Source organism: Camelus bactrianus, chromosome 13 (assembly GCF_048773025.1).
Source record: "Camelus bactrianus isolate YW-2024 breed Bactrian camel chromosome 13, ASM4877302v1, whole genome shotgun sequence".
Taxonomy (NCBI): Eukaryota; Metazoa; Chordata; class Mammalia; order Artiodactyla; family Camelidae; genus Camelus; species Camelus bactrianus.
Window position 1 is genome coordinate 53,746,688 of NC_133551.1, and position 13,223 is coordinate 53,759,910.

At 47.9% G+C, this 13,223-nt stretch overlaps 1 long non-coding RNA gene across 1 annotated transcript in view; it reads right to left on the bottom strand.

Annotated features, from left to right (window-relative positions):
• Positions 1 to 384: 384 nt before the first annotated feature.
• Positions 385 to 13,223, bottom strand: part of LOC123618280 (uncharacterized) — a 77,071-nt gene continuing 64,232 nt past the window's right edge. The window contains exons 3-4 of the long non-coding RNA XR_006726689.2: positions 5,778 to 6,182; positions 385 to 2,730 (exon numbers count right to left, since the gene is read on the bottom strand). This is a non-coding gene — a long non-coding RNA (uncharacterized LOC123618280). The remainder of the gene's footprint in view (positions 2,731 to 5,777; positions 6,183 to 13,223) is intronic.

Below are 13,223 nucleotides of genomic sequence, written 5' to 3' on the forward strand. Positions count from 1 at the left end.
TAATAATAATAATAATAATAATACCACCAAGCAGGAGCAGGTAGGTTTGTGCCCAGTAGCGGGGTTCTAACTGGGCAGTGGCATTAGTGGTTATTCATTTAATATCTGCCTCCACATTGCTTTATGTTCCACGTGCCTCAGTTTTCCTGCAACACCCCAGCACCTAGAAGAATGTCTGGACGTGGTAGGTAATTAATTACTGAAGAGAGCAAAGGGCTGAAGGCAGCCTCTTCCCTGGATGGAGATCTGAGTCTGAGCGCCCTGGGTCTCAGAGGTGGAGACCCCCACCCAAGACCAGGAACCCAAACTGGGGGCTTCCCCTTCCCTCCCAGACCCCAGGAACCTCCAGATTGGCAACATTTGAAAGTTAACTTCCCACAAAAGTCACTCTCCAGGATTAATATTTATTTCTTATGAAATTTAAATTTTTCAGTGTAATTAAATTTTTATTCCTCGTGAGTTATAGATAAAAATATTTATAACTTTCTCTTTCGCGCCACTGAGGATGAGCCTTAGATGGAACCAATTACCCAGGCCTCCTCCTGGTGATCAGGGCCAGGGAGGGGTTCAGAAGGGCTGGTGGGGTGAGAGCTGGCACCCGTCACCCCAGGTAACAGTGTCAGCTCTGCCTCCTGCACCTGAGCAGCAGGGTGATGGGTAAAAGTGGAGGGCTCGGCCCACCCCACCCCCAACCTCCCGGCAAATTACTCAGTGGGTTCTGGGAATCAGGTCCAGAGACAGAGGGCAGAGGAGGCTGGGAGGACAGAAAAATGAAACCAGTAAATGAACAAAGGTAGGAGAGAGGGCAGAGAGGACCCACATCTTCCCACCCCAGCATGGAACGTGGTGGGACACCCTGGCAAAGGCAGCCCGTGTTGCCAAGGAGACTGTGGCTCTGGGGCCTTTAATCACTTTGTGCCCAGAATCATCATGAGTCCTCTTAGATGAGCAGCAGCTTGAAGGGCGCATCTTCAGCAGAGCGGGAGGCATGGCAGAGGAGCCACAAGTCCTGAAGCCAAGCAGGCCAGCGTTCAAATCCTGGTTCTGAATGACCTGGGACACGTTATCTCTCTGAACATCAATTTCTTCATCTGTAAGATGGGGCCGGAAGACAGCATCAGATGATGTGTAAGGAGCCTGGCACACAGCTTGGGCTCCGTTAATGGTGGAGGATCCTGGGCTGTCTTTCTACTGACGGGGAGCTCATTAACTCACAAGGATAGGTCAGCTTGGCTGGAAAGATCCATCTTCTCACTAAAGCTGAGATGTACACCCTTAAAAATGAGGCTCTCTGGACTCCCTGTTATTTCACATACATTGCTCTGGAACACAATTCCCTCAGGCACGGGAGATGAGAACCCACCGTCAAAACCTCCCACGCCCACCACAGGCTGTCAACACAGCCTCAAAACCTGCCCACAAATGTGCTGTCTTGCCGGGAGACTCCATGGGCCCCACAGGGCTCTCGATGCAACAGTGTTATAAGTGGCACATCACACAACAGCTCTCCCTGAACAACGAAGTGCAGTGCGGGAGACACAACAGGGCTGTGTTAACAGTGAAGGTCAATCAGGCACCTGCTTCACCCTCCTTGTCCAGGGCTGGGACTCACCTCCCTAGTGTCCCCAGGGCGGGGACCCAGTCGCTCTTCCTCCTCCCCTCGCCTGGGATGCAGCTTGTGTTCACTAATTAGACCTTTCGCTGGCCCTGAATCATTCCCAGGCCGGGCCAGGGAGGTCATTAAGCCAGAGATAGAGAAGTGTTAAGCCAGCCTCGCTCTGGAGATTTACAAGGCCCAGGCTGGGGAGGATTTATAAGGTTTGTTAAATTTCTAATTGAGTTTAGAGCGCAGTGCCGTGGTCTCAGTGACCAAGATGCACAGACGAGAATTAAAGCAAGTGCAACCATCCCTCACACTCTGAGAAGACGATAGTCTCTCAACTTGCCCCACCTGCCCAGCAGCACAGTCCAAGGGCTGCCAAAAGACAGAGCAGTCCACCCAGCACACCCTGCCCGGCCCCAGGCCCACAGACCAGCCTGGCACAGAGCCGCAGGCCCAGCGTCTGTTTGCGATTGGTTGCTTGTCTGGTTTTATTTTTTGTTGATTCTTTTTTTTTTTTTTGAATGGTTAATATACTCACATGGTTCAAAATTCAAAGAGTATAAAGAATACCCTAAGTAATCTCTCTCCCTCCCTGTCATCCAGACACTTAGCTCCCCTTCTAGGAAAAACTCAGTGTTATCAGTCCGGCAAATCATTCAAGATTCACACAAACAAGCCAAGATATACATTCATACGCGTATATTCTTTTGTATGTTTCCGTATTCTTTTTCCCCCTTGATACATGCCCTATGTACCCTGCTTTTTTTCCGCTTAATACCAGGTTTCAGGAATCTAAAATAGAATGCCAGTTGGTCCGCATCGAACAGGGCGGGGTTTGAATCTCAACTTTGCCTCATGATGTTCTGAAGTTGGCTCATACCTGCTCACAAGGGTCGATTGTGAGCATCCCTTCCCAGCTTCAAGTTCAGTGAAGCGTGTTGGTAGCTTGAAATTCGGCAGGAGTATTTACACCACAGAAATTGGCAAACACCACAAATTGAGGCTTTTGTTTGTTTGTTTGGAGAGCTGATTGTTAAACGCTGACCAGCCCACCACCGGCTTTGCCACTTGTGTGCTGTGTGACTTCAATTCACTTGACCTCTCTCCGAGCCTCAGTTTATTCATACCTAAAATGAGTATAAAACAGTATTATAATGTGGCCACCAAATATGTGGTGTGCCTGTACCCACGCTGGGCATGAGGGATGCAGAAATGAACAAAGCCCCAGGCCTGCCTGCAAGGGTAGATCTGGTCTAGTGGGGGAGGAGGGGCAGAAATCTAAACAGATAATGCCATTCTGCTAAAGAAATAGTCAGAACAGGGTGACTCCAGGGCAAGAAGAACCTGAGTCCCCAGGTAGGGGTGGGGGTGGCTTCCCTTTATGCTGAGAATTGAAAGAAGGCCAGGAACCCCAAACACAAACTGGGCCTGGAGGGCAGAGTTCCAGAGCCAGTGAAGCAGATTTTATTTCTTCTTAGCTCAGAGAGAGGAAGTTACTAGCCCAAGGTCACACAGCACTGAAGTGGCTGAGCCAGAATTCTAATTTAGATTTTCCTGGCCCGAAGCATGACTCCGTCTCCTACTGCCTTGTCTGCTCTCCACCCAGTCACCAAGCTGTCCTGTAAGACGGCCCTCCTGGCCCTGGGAGGGAGCTCAGGGACACTTCACACTCACACACAGGGAAGGAGTGCCCTCTGTACCTTCCTGACAGGAACTCACACAGTCACAGGGCAGTCAGCATGGTCAGAAACCATCCACTCACTCAGCCTGAGTTTGGAAAAACAAAGGGATCCGGCACCTTGGCAATCCTGGGCTCCCATCCCTGGAACACTAGCGGCTAGACCCCACCCCCAGGCTGCACTGTCCCCCTCCTGCCTCCTCCCATTTTTTTGGCTTTGGTTCTTAAAGCCAACATTCCATGGCTTCCTGTGTGAGGTGCATGCCCACTCATGGGGGCATGGGTGAGGGAATAAGAAGCCCAGAGAGGAATGGGCTCATCAGCCCCGGAGCACCCCAGAGCTTGGGGTCTCCCAGGAGGGGTCAGTGAGACTCTGCACTATTGTCTGCAGACTTGCGTGGGTGATGGGCCCCTCTCCATCCTCCTTGTCCACGCCCCCAGTAATGCCCATGGGACACTGCCTACCGTGGGCCACATGAGAGATGTGGTCCACAAGGAACAAGTCCCGCAAAGTCCCTGCTGTAGTTACATTTCCATTCTGACAGGGGAGACAGAATACAAAACATAAACCGGGAAATTGGCTGATTTCAGATGGTGATAAGTGCTCTAGAAGAAATAAAACAAGCTGGTGAGATAGAAAGGGACCAGGTGTAGTCAGGGAAGGCCTCTCTGAGGAGGTGACATCTGGCCTATCACCCGAAGGACAGGAAGGAACCAGCCCCGTGAAGATATGAGGGAAAGACAGGCCAGGCAGAGGGAACAGCAAGTGCAAAGGCTCAGAGGCCGTGTTTGAGCTGGAGGAGATAACTCTCTGGAACGGGAATGGCCCGCGGGGTCATTAGGCTCACCCAAAACAGAGGCTACACCCAAATGCACACCACATGATGATATGGGACTTCATAGTATCCTTCCTACTCTCTGGGCCTCAGTTTTCCCATCTGCCTATGGGTCCACAGCAAAAAAAAATTCTAACTTATTGAGAGAATAAAATGAACCTGAGTATGTCGGAGCCTCCCCACTCAGAAGGCATCTCCCCAGGCCTCCTGGGATGGCCCACCTAGAGCCTCGTGGGTCTGAGGGACAATCTGCAGTCCAGGATGGGGGCCTTCCCTGACCTGAGGACGGGCTCAGTCCTGGAGAAGGCCAAAGGGCTGGGACAGGTTTGCCAGGGTTCTGGCTCCTTAGAGGGACTCAAGAATAATAGGGTTACCCTGCTCAGTGATGCCAAAGGGTTTACTTGTCCAAAGCCCCAAGGTGATTTTGGGGTCCAAGACATGTGAGAAGCCACTGAGCACCCCAACACAGTTTCCAGTCTAGTGGGCCCAATTCATTCTCTCCCTCCCCAGGAAGACACAGGTGAATCATTTCTTGGGGTCTGTCTCTAGGTGGGGAGCCATGGGAGGGTAAGCAGCAAGAGTTGAATCCACACCCTGAGCCCTGGAGTGAGGGCTCTTGAAAATGCCTTCCCATTCCCCATGCACATTTACACCACCTACAAACAGGGGTCCTAAATGACCGTCAATCACAGCGACTTCTACCAATCCAAAGGGGAGATGCAGAGCCCTGGGTCCAGAATCTAAGCATCGAGCGCCCCCTGGTGGTTATCATGACACTCCAAAGCCGGGCGCCATCAAGTACGGATGCAGAACGCCTGGCTCAGCCCCCTCCAGCAGGGTGGGGAATTGAAGAGCAAAGCCCAGGGCTTCGCCTGGCACAGTGCAAGGTGGGGATGTGGGGGGTGACTTTCAGCCAGTGCCCACTAGAAAAGGACATGCCCTGAGATGGTACAGGACTTGTCCACAGCCACATAGCGAGTAGATTGTACCCAGTGGCCAACAGGAGCATTCATTCATTCAGTCTGACTCACTGAGCTTCTGCCATATGCCAGGCATTATTCTAGGCATAGATAATGACCAAGAGTGAACAAGACAAAGTCCCTGTCCTCGTGAAGCCTGCTTTCTACCCAGGGAAAGGGATGATAAGCACGTGGACAAATATGTGTGCAGGGTGTCGGTGGGAATAGTTCTATAAATCAGAGTAAGGGGAGAGGCAGCAGGGATGCTGTCTTAATCACACAGTCATGGAAGGGCCCCCTATGAAGGGGGGGCGGGTATCTGAGCTGAGACTCATGAAGGTATCGACAGGGAAATATCTAGGGGAAAGCACTCCAGGCAAAGGGAAGAAGTATTCCTTAAAGGAGGAGGTCCTTGGCATGTCCCAGTAACAGCAAGGCCTGGGTGGCCAGAGTGGAGTGAGCAAGGAAGAGAGGGGAGAAGATGAGGTGAGACAGGTGGCGGAGGCCATGTCATACAGGGTCCTGTGCACCACGATAAGGACTTTGGGCTTTATCCTAAGTTGTGATGGGAAGATATGGGAGGGTTTTGAACAACTATGATGGAGCCAGCATCTTTAAGGGCTCCCCGCTACTGAAGGAAAAATAGACTATAAGAGGATGAGGAATGAAAGCAGCTCGTTTGGAGTTAGGAGGCTACTTACTGCAAGATTCCAGATGAGTGATGATGGTGACTTTAATCAGTAGTGGAGGTAATGAAAGTGTCTCAGATTTAAGATACATCTTGCAGGTCAAGCCAAAAGGAGTTTCTGAGATGCTGGCATAGGATATGAGGGAAACAGAAGAAAAGAGGATAAAATTAACATCTGGATGAATATTTCCTGGGATGAGGAAGACAGGAAGGAGAGATCTGGTGAGAGGAGAATCAGGAGTTCCATTTTGGATCCGGTGAGTTTGAGGTCTTAGCCATGATTATTCCAAGTTGGATATAAGACTTTGAAGGTCGGAGTGAATGTGCGGGTCATTAGCATACAGATGGCGCTGAAAGGCATGTTGAGAATCCTGCTTCCATCCAAGGTGAAGAACAGAGAGTAAATGTACCCTCCCACCTGAAACAACAAAGAGAAACCATACAAAATATATGAGACAAGGGTTTTCAGGACACTGGGCATCAGACAACAAAGGACAGTATCCCTGAGAGACAGGAAGCAAACAAGGTGAACCCTAAAATCAACTTAGCTTAATGCCTTGAGGAAGTTTCCAGGCTGCGGAAGAAAAAAATGGGAATGGAGGTGGAGCCTGGGAAGCCCTGTGAGTTGAGGAGATAGAGCTGAGAGTCCAGGGAGACGGAGACAACCAGAATTTGCAGGACAGAGTACTCGAGAGGAGAGACTTACATAGAGAACCCTGGAGCTCTGGAGAGGGTCCCCCTCAAGTATTCATCAGAGTACTGATCAGCCTGGGTGTGGAAGGACAGTCCTCCAGGCTGGGTCAATGGCAATCCAAAGGGATTAGAGAGAACAGTCTCCAGCACTCATACAAGGCCTGGAATAACACCTGTCCTCACCAAGACCAGAAAACCTCATAATTCATGCAGCATTGGGTAGAGTACTCAGAAGAATCTTGCCTCAATAGTGAGGAATCATTATTCCTAAACTAAATGCTACTCTGGACCCATCTAATAAATCTTTCATTTCTTTAAGTTTATTTTTGGAGGAGAGGTAATTAGGTTTTTAGTTATTTATTTATTTATAATGGAAGCAGTGGGGATTGAACCCAGGACCTCGTGTATGCTCTCACTCTACCACTGAGCCATACCCTCCCCCTGCCCACCTAACAAATCTTAAAAGCAAAACCCAAAAGGACCAGACTCTTCCTGCCAATAAAATGCATTCCAGAACAGAGTTCAGAACATTTATACAAAAATAACCAGGAATACAAAAACACCTCATGCATGCATAATTGGAGTATCCAAAAGGATGCAAAAGTACCCAAAAAGGTAAAAATCACAATGTCTGGCATCTAATCAAAGATTTCCAAGACTTGAACAACACTATAAACAACTTGACCTAATCGATATTTACAGAGCACTCCACTCAGCACCATCAGATTGCACATTATTTTCAAGTTCGTATGGAAAATTTAAAAGGTAGAGTCATGAAACAAGTCTGAATAAATTTAAGAGGACTCAAGCCAAAGAATGTTCTCTGACCACAAGGGATTCAAGTAGAAATTGATAACAGAGAACATGAGGAAAATCACCAGATCCTTGGAAACTAAAGAACACACTTTTAATAACCCATGAATCAAATAAGAAATCGAAAGGGAAATTATAAACTACTTTGAACTGAATGAAAATGAAAACACAACACAAAAGAATGACACAAAATTAGTGGCTTGCCACTGTGACAGGACTTAGGAGGAAATTTATAGCACTAAATGCCAATGTTAGGTCTCAAATCATTGACTTCAGCCTCCACCCTAAGAAACTGAGGGGAAGGGAGGGAAATAAGTGAAGAGGATCAAGAGGAACAAACTGCCAGCTATAAAATAAATACGTCCTGGGGGTGTACCTTGCAGCATGGTGACTATAGTTAATAACATCATATTGCATACTGAACATTGCTAAGAGAATAAATCTTAAAAGTTCTCATCACAAGGAAAACAATTTGTAACTATGTATGGTGACATGTTAACTAGACTTACAGTGGTGATCATTTTGCAATATATACAAATATCTAATCATTATGTTGTACACCTGAAACTAATATAATATTGTATGTCAATGGTACCTCAATTTAAAACAAAAATTTTTTTAACTAGTGGGGAAAGTAAATTAAACCCAAAGTAAGCAGAGAAAGGAAATAATAAAGATTATTTATAATAAATAATAAAGAATAGAAATCGACAAAGAAAAGAGAGAAAATCAATAAAGCCAAAAGATGGTTCTTTAAAGAAAGTAAGAAAGTTGATAAATCTCTAGGTAGATTGATAAGGAAAAAAAGACATAAATTACCAATATCAGGAATGAGAGAAATGATATCACTACGGATTCTACAAATATTAGAAGGAATATTATGAACAGCTTTCTGCAAATAAATTTGACAGCTTAGATGAAATGGACAAATTCCTTGAAACACAAACTACCAAAGCTGACTCAAAAGAAAAACCGGATAACTTGAAGAGCCCTATATCTATTAAATAAATTGAATTTACAGTTAAAAACCTTCCAACAAAAAAGCTACAGGACCAGATGATTTCAGTGGCAAACTCCAGCAAACATTTAAGGATGCTGTAATACCAATTCAACAAAAACTCTTCCAGAAAATTAAAGAGGGAAAAACACTTTCCAACTCATTCGATGAGGCCACCATTACTCTAAAAACAAAGCTAAACAAAGACATTACAAGAAAAGAAAACTACAAACCAGTATCTGCTGCTGCCCTGATGTGACAATGTTCCATGGTTGGGCGCAGCAAACTCAAACATTAACCCCGCCAAGGCCGTGCCTGACAGAGGAGGTCTCCCAGCTCCCCAGTGTCTCCAGCGCCCTGTGAGGGCGGGTGGGAGATGCTGAGATGCAGAAGGAATGTAGTTAAGGCTCTGCCTTAGGACCTTCATTTGAATCTAGCTCCTCACTTACTAGCCGTGAGGCCCTGGGCAGGTCACTTCACCTCCTCGAGCCTCAGTTTCCTGTTCTGTGAAATAGTGCCCACTTCAGAGCTGTCGTGAGGATTAAATGAGATTATGGGTGAACGTGCTTCACCCAGTGCCTGGCTCATGGTGAGCACAGAACCCACAGCCGTTGTTGCAGATATTTGTCCCCACCCAGCTTGCCAGGAGGCTCGTGTCCCCCACTCACAGGCAGTCTGGGTCTCCTGAGAGCCTGGGTTCAGAGACCCAGAGAGGCACAGGCTCCCTCCCCCAACATAGTCACATCCCCCGTCCCTCAGCTCATTCAGGGGCTTCATAATAATCGAAATCCCTGAAACCTGGTAATCACCAATCCAGTGTGTGTATTAGCTCTGAGATCTCCAGCCCAGCCGCCGCTTCTCTCCCACTGGGGACCCTCCCACCTCGGCCCTGCTGTGCCCAGGGCAAGGCAGGACCCAGCAGAAGAACACACTCCATCTGTCTCCCTCAGGCGGTGTAGTCCAGGGGCTGAGCGTGGACTCGGGCGGGAGCCCCAGTGCTTGGTCTACTTCCCAGCTCTGTGATTTTAAGGAGGTCATGTGACCTCTCTGTGCTTTAGTTCCCTAATCTATAAAACAGGGCTAAAAATGGTAGCCCCTCAAACAGTTACTGTGTTGGTTAAATCAATTCGTAGATGAATGTGAAGTGCTTACAATGGTGCCTGGTCCCACTAAGCGCCGCGTAAGTACTTACTATCCTTATCATCACCATTATCTGTATCCAGCACGTAGCCTCGCACACAGTAGATTTCAGTGCATGCTTATTGAACAAATGGACAGATGGACGGATTCATTGATGAGCCGACCAACCTCTAAGGGTCCTTGGTTCACAGATAACTGATAACAACGGCTATGAGTTTTGAGTGCCTAGCAGGTGCCAGGTGCTTCATAACACGTGATCTAACTGAATCCTCACAGCAACCCAAGGAAGTGGGGGCCCTTATGCCTGTTTCAAAGATAAAGAAAACATGACTCTTAGAGGTTAACGTGTCCAAGATCACACAGTTATTTCTTCCTCCCCTTTAATTTTTGTTTATACATGATACAAAATCACCGAAGAAAAAGAATTAAATAGAGGCAAAATAAAAACAATAAAGATTAAAACCACTTGAGATTCCACACCCAGAAATTTCCATTGTAAGTGTTTGCAGACTATCTTGAAGACTTTCTTCATGCAAATAGATATACATACATTTTTTAACAAAGCTGGGCCCACATTATGCATACCCTGCACTACAACAGAACGCAGCTCTCTTTCCATGTTAATAAATCCTTGCCACCAGCTGCAGCCAGTACTCTATTGTAGAGCCGAACCACAATTTATTTAACCAATTTGCTATTGTGGGATATTTAGGCTGATCCAATTTCTCACCATTTTATGTGATGAATATCCTCTTTATCCATACAACTTTCTGAACTTGTCCAATTATTTCCTTAGGATAAATTCCTAGAAGTGAAATTTCTGAGTCAAAGACAATACACTTATTTAGGGCTTTTCATATATACACACTGCCAAATCGTCTCCCAGAAAAGTTGTATTAATTTATGCTCCCATTGGTGGTAAATGAGATACGGGCCACTAATACTGGGGCTATACAAAACAGATCAAAATGGTGCATTTGTCAGGAAAGGGCAGGCCAAGTTGCAGTAACAAATTAACCCCAAATCGCAGTGGCATAACACAACAAAGATTTATTTGTGTCCCCACCCCTGCCACTGCAGGCTCAATCTGGATCAGCAGAAGGAGAGTCTCTGCCTTGCACAGTGACATTTAGGGACACAAGCTGATGGAGATGGGAGCCCCCTCGCCACCACCATCTTGTAGCTACACCATTTGGAACACAAGACCTCCGCAGTTGCCCCAGAATTGGAGCAGTGAGCAGCCAGGTTCTTAAATGCCTTGGCTCAGAAGTGACACACGTCACCTCCACTCATACTTCCTTGGCTAGAGCTGCCACGCAGCCTGTCTAACTGGGGTGGAAGAGGTGGTTTCCACGTGTCCGGGAAAGGGAGGCCAACCTGATCTGCTACACACCAGCAGCATCTGTTACAAATAATGACGGGTGAAAGCCGCGGAAGGTTTCCTCCGGCAAGAGACATCTGAATTGACTCCTCTTGTTTCCAACTCTGTTGTGGCTTTTCTTAAGAGAGAATTGCTTGGTTCCAAGGTAATGAAGACCTGGGGGAGGGCCAGGGTAGTGAGTCGGACAGTGGGCTGGCGACAAGCCCCCTCAGACCTGCAAGGCAGTCCACCGCCAGCGTGTCCTGGGCTCCTCACCCAGACCCACGTGGGCCCCAAGAAGGCTGGGGCCGGGTCGCCTCTTCCTGCCAAGGCTATGGGAGGCACAGGAGTGAGGCCCACGGGATATCCTGCCTTTTGTAGCCCACTCAGCCAGCCCCCGAGCACCGTGGGGTCAGCCCACCCCCGTAAGTCAGATGCAAACAGGAAATCAGGGGACAAAAACAGTAAAAATGAGGTTTCTGGAATGAGATTGCCTGGGTTTGTGAACCAGCTGAGCCACTTACCATTTCTGTGACCTTAAGCAAGTTACTTAACTTCTCTGTGCCTCTGTTTCCATCACTCTAAACAGGGACAATTAAGAGTAGCTACCTCCTAGGTCTGTTTCGAGGCTTAAATAAGTCAATATTCCTTCATTTAGCGAGCACATAACAGACACCCTTATGGACACTGGGATTACAGAGGTGACCAAAACAAAGCATTTCCTTCAAGGAGTTCATATTCTCTTAGGGATACAGGCAACAAATAAACCGACAACATATAACATCATTTTTCAGGTGGCAATAAGTGCTATGAAGAAAAATTAAGCAGGGTAAGGGCGAAAGACCGCGGTGGGGAGTGCTGTTTTACCCAGAGTAGATATCTCAAGTGACATCTGAGCTGAGATCCAAATGGAGTAAGAAAGGGAGCCAGGTAGTTATCAGGAGAGAAGTGTTCAGACAGCAGAAAACGTAGGTGCAATGGCCCTGAGGCAGGAGCATGCCAGTGCATATGGCTGGAGCAAGTGATCAAGAAGCCAGGAAATTTAACCAGAGAGGTGCCCACGGCCATGAGGACTTCAGATTTCACAGTGGGTGAAAAGGGAGGCCACCTAAAGTTTTGTATGGTGTTTAAAACCACACAGCTATGCAACACCAAACGCCTGGTATGCAAGTGCTCAATAAATGTTTCCCATGATGCCAGTGGTCACGGTGATGAACATGAGGATGATAATGATGATGACCAAGGGAGGATGGGATTAAGGGTAGGTGCTGAATCTATGTGTACCATAGAGATGGAGCCAGGAATCTGGGAAAATACAAAAATATAAGTGTTTCCATGAAATCAGTCAATCTCTCTCCTTCCTATTCTACCCCTACCCCCATACTGTCCTCCCTCCTAACCTCACTCCCCTAAAGTAAGCCTCAGGATGGAAGGAAAATAAATTATCTTCCAGGCACTAAAAGCTATTTACAAACAGTGTTGAGAGTGGAGGCAGCCTCAGTCAACCCGGACATCAGGCAAGATGGAAGTTGCTGGCAACTCCAGATGCCAGTTTCCTCCTGCCCATTTGAGATGGGAGACAAAAGAGAGGAGGAAGATGAGGATTGGGATGCTGAAGAGACAGAGGGGGAGGGCAGGAGTGAGCAGTGTTCTGGTGGAGGGAGTCCAAGGGTCCAGGAGACTGGCGTTCTCCAGTCACTTGGAGAGCACCCAGGCCCAACAGGGGCCAAGGCTGTGTGACCTTGTCCAAGGTCATCCCAGTGATCTGAGCAGTCTCCTCGCACCCCCTCCCCCAGCTATAGATATGTTTTGGGCAAGGGCGGAGGAGGGACATTTCCTTATGTCTGCTCCTCCCCAACACCTAAATGGAGAGCAGACCTGGGGGGCTGGGATGGAGTGGGGGTGTTTGTTCCCTAATAAGTGTTGCTGCCCCCAGCTGTCTGAGCTGAATGTCCAAGCATGAACACACACAAACACACACACAGACACACACACACACGCACACACGAGACCCACACAGACACGCTCTCTACTGAGAGACAATAGAGTCTGCCAGTGAAAAGCAAAGCTTCTGAAGCCAGACTGCGTGTGTTCAAATCCCAGCTCTGCCTCTCACTGCTGTGTGGTCTTGGGCTAGTGACTTCTCCTCTCTGAGCCTCAGTTTCCCCGTCATCAGTTGTTGTGGGGATTAAATGAGTTCATCTGTAGAGCAGCGCCTAGAACTATTCCCAGCACGTAGTAAGAAGTGTGAGGGGCTACTGTCACACATATTTACACAGGCTAGCGGAGGGGGAGCAAAAAGCTCACCCCTTCACTCCCACAGGTCTGCAGACGTGCACATGACACACAGACCCAGTGCACCTGCACACCCCCAAATCCAGAAGGCCGAGGGAGGCATTCCTCTTGGGCTCAGCAGCAGTTCTCCTCTGTCAGCCTGGGGAGACACAGCCCACAGG